Genomic DNA, 3,825 nt, shown 5'->3' with positions numbered 1-3,825 from the left:
ATTTGGGGGGTTTATGGTAGAGCCTGGGATTCTGCATTTCTAACAAACTCCCAGGTGATGCTGTTGGTCTATGGACCACATTTTGAGTAGCAGGTGTAAAGCACTTGGGTTTTGGTTTTGGTTTTTTTGCAAGAGATAATGGAATTACAATCATTTCTCTTCTAATGAATATTCAGTTCACAAATAACAAATTTATGCCCCACTTCTCTGTCTCCCTGCCTTTCTGAATACACTGTAAGTTTTCTTTTCAATACTGAATCATGGTATAATCTTTCTGAAGACATCTTACACGGCAATTAAACCTAGCGCACGTAGTACCAATAATGCACATAATCCCGCTGAAGTGATGACAACAGCAACAGCTGTGAACAAGTGTGCACATGCTGGCAATGACAACTAGGTCACGTTGATGCCTGGAGGCCAGCTATTGTAAGATGCTTGGGGTTATAAGATATGTTTCAATTTCAGAGAGTTCAGACATGTCAAAATGTGAAAAAAATGTGCATCTTAGAATCAATGCAAAATGGAAAGTAATTTATTCTTTTTGTTTCTTACGTTTCCCTCTTTCCTACTTCTTTGCTCTTGAAATTTGCATCACCTATTGATTTAACTTAATGCCTATTGATTTAACTTAATGTCTGCTGTCAACTGGCTTTGCTTTTGAGTGGGTGAGTTCTCTACCCCATCCAGACCCATCCAAGGTTCTGCACAAGTGGTGAGGGCAGTGCCACGCCATGACCTTGTTTGAGGGTCTCTGTACTGGAGATGACAGTCACCTTCCAGCCCAGCTACCCATCCTCTTTCTCAGAAGCCTCTGGGGGTCCGTGAGTCATCATCCCTCCTCAATACCTTCTTTGGCATGGCCACACCTTCTGTGAGCTTGAAAGACCAGTGTGCTGCTGGCAGGCTAGTAATGCACTGAGCTTAACACAAAGTAGGTGCTCAGAAAATGTCTGCTGAATGCCTTAGAGCGATAAGCCGAGCCTGGTCCTCGATGCCTGAACTTCTTAAGTTATGGTGGATGCATTTTATCTCAGGGGACTGTGGACTGCAGCAGTGCTTCATGTCACCTCGAGGTGGGGTTGAGGTGGCAATTTCCATCTGTGAGCAGTTACGCTGGGAATTCTTCTCACAAATTCACATGTTATCAACCCCTGACCTGGAGTGAAATATCATCATAAAGAAGGGATAGGATAAATAAACACATGATGAATTTAATCTCTAGACCCACATTTCCCTCAAATATTTTCCATGCAAAAACATTTGCGTTACCAGGGATTAATAGGTGTGCCAAAGAAATGACTCCGCCGACTATGTGAAGTAAACACACACCTCCACTTACCTCCCACTGAACTCAACTATAAAACTTGGACAGAATACATATCAAATAGGTTTGGGAATAACCAAGTTAAATAGGTTTCTCTTCTGCAGAAACCTGGATCATCTTTTTTTTTTTTTTTAATATTAGGAAAACTAGAATCTAATAGGTATTTGAGGGGGAAAGAGGAATACTTCATACTGATAAATGATCCACTAGGTCAGTATAACAGTCATGATTTCTGTACATCTTGAAACCTGGGTCATCTTTATTAAAGGTTGTGAAACTCTAAAGGGGGTCGATTTGTATTTTAGTGTTTTGCAAACAATTTGATTATGATTTTTTTTCTCAAAGAATAACCCGAGAGATATGCTGCTTGTTTCCATGGGTCCTATGGTCCCCCATGTGCATTAGGTGGATATGACACCACACATAGCTCACCTGGAAATCACACTTTTTTTGACAACTGTCATATTTCAGGGAAAACAACCTGTCAATTCATGGTGACTTTAACTTGGCCTATCAGATGCGGGGTTACAAATGGTCACTTCTTTTAGTTTCTCATTATACCAGGCTTGCTATTTTTCCCTGCTGAGTGATTCATGTAGCAATAATTAATGTAATTACATAATAGGATTAACTTTTCTTCCCTATAACTCAGTAAGTTTGATGGACCAAGAGGACAAGGGAAATAAAAGTAATGAAGCAGCTTATAATTGTACAGAGATGAATAGCTACATTTAGCACTGCTGGAGAGTTGATGTTGAGCAGATTGGTAACTTTGAGATATTTCTTTAATACTGTATTGGGGATGCAGAAGAAGGAAAACCAACAAAGAGCTTTGTTAGAAAACAGGTTGAGAAAAAAAATCAACACTTTCAAGATAACATTTGCTCAGACATAGACTTTGTTTTAAACACTGTTTCAGGTAGGATTAAGTATATTAGATTTTTTTCAGTGTTGCAAATTATCACAAACACAGACGTTGCTCAAATGTAGTGTATATAGTGTGTAGTGTATAGTATATAACTCTAACTTATCACTGTCTTCCTGTAAGTGACAATTTACGACTTCATGTATAGTATAAGTACCTTAAAATAGAATATTTCAATTTCTTCCTTCCTGGTTGTTATGCTGTTGTTGTCATGTTTTGCTTATATATATATATATTATAAACTCCACATTACAATGCTATTATTTATGATTAAACAGTCAATTATTGGGACTTCCCTGGTGGTGCAGTGGTTAAGAATCCGCCTGCCAATGCAGGGGATGCAGGTTCGATCCCTGGTCTGAGAAGATCCCACATGCCGCGGAGCAACTAAGCCCATGCACCACAACTACTGAGCCTGCGCTCTAGAGCCCACGAGTCACAACTACTGAGCCCATGCACCACAACTACTGAGCCTGTGCTCTGCAACGAGAAGCCACCTCAATGAGAAGACTGCACACCACAACGAAGAGTAGCCCCCACTCGCCGCAACTAGAGAAAGCCCGCATGCAGCAACAAAGAGGCAACCCAGCCAAAAGTAAATAAAATAAATAAATTAAAAAAACAAAAAAAGTCAATTATCTTATAAAGAGATTTATTTAAAAATCACATATACTTACTATTTCCAGTGCTTTTTGTATAGATGCATATTTTCATCTGGTATCATTTTCCTTCTGCCTGAAAGACTATTTAAAATTTCCTGTCATGTGGGTTTGCTGGTGAATTCTTCAAGTTTTTGTGTGTCTGAAAACGTCTTTATTTTACCTTTGTTTTTGAAAGATATCCTTGCTGGTTGTAAAATTCTAGCTTGACAGTTTTTGTCTTTTAGTATTTTAAAGAGATTGTCTTGCTAACATTGTTTCTAGTGAAAAATCTGCTCTCATCTTTAGCTTTGTGTCTCTTTGTGTAACATCTCATCTTTTTCTCTGGCTGCTATAAATTTTCTGTTTATCACTGGTTTCTTTAGCAATTTGATTAAGATAGGCCTTGATGTAATTCTCTTCATGCTTATTTTGCTTGGGGGTTTGTTGAGTTTCTTGGATCTGTGGGTTTCCAGTTTTAATTAAATTTGGAACATTTTCAGCCATTATTTCTTCAAATATTATTTCCATGACCTCTCTCTCTCCTCTCCTTGGGTGATTCTAATTACACACGTATTAGGCCACTTGACTTGATACCCTTCATTAAAAAAATTTTTTTTTTCTCTTTGTGTTGTATTTTGGGTAGTTTCTATTGCCATGTTTTCAAGTTTACAAATGTATTCTTATGACTGACTAATCTACTATTAATCCCATCTGTTTATTTTTCATTTCAGATGTTGCAGTTTTCATCTGTAGTTCAATCTGGGTATTTTCAGTTTTTTAAAAAAAACTTTCTTTACATCTGTACTTAACCTTTTGAATATCTGGATTATAGTTATAATAACTGTTTTAACATTCTTGTTTACCAATTCAGTTCTGATTGATTGATTCCTCATTATGGGTTATGTGTTCCTTATACTTTGAATGTCTGGTAA

This window comes from Delphinapterus leucas, chromosome 21 (assembly GCF_059928025.1).
Source record: "Delphinapterus leucas isolate spDelLeu-1000000601 "Yukka" chromosome 21, BTC_Dleu_Yukka2, whole genome shotgun sequence".
Taxonomy (NCBI): domain Eukaryota; kingdom Metazoa; phylum Chordata; class Mammalia; order Artiodactyla; family Monodontidae; genus Delphinapterus; species Delphinapterus leucas.
This window is presented reverse-complemented; position numbering follows the sequence as displayed.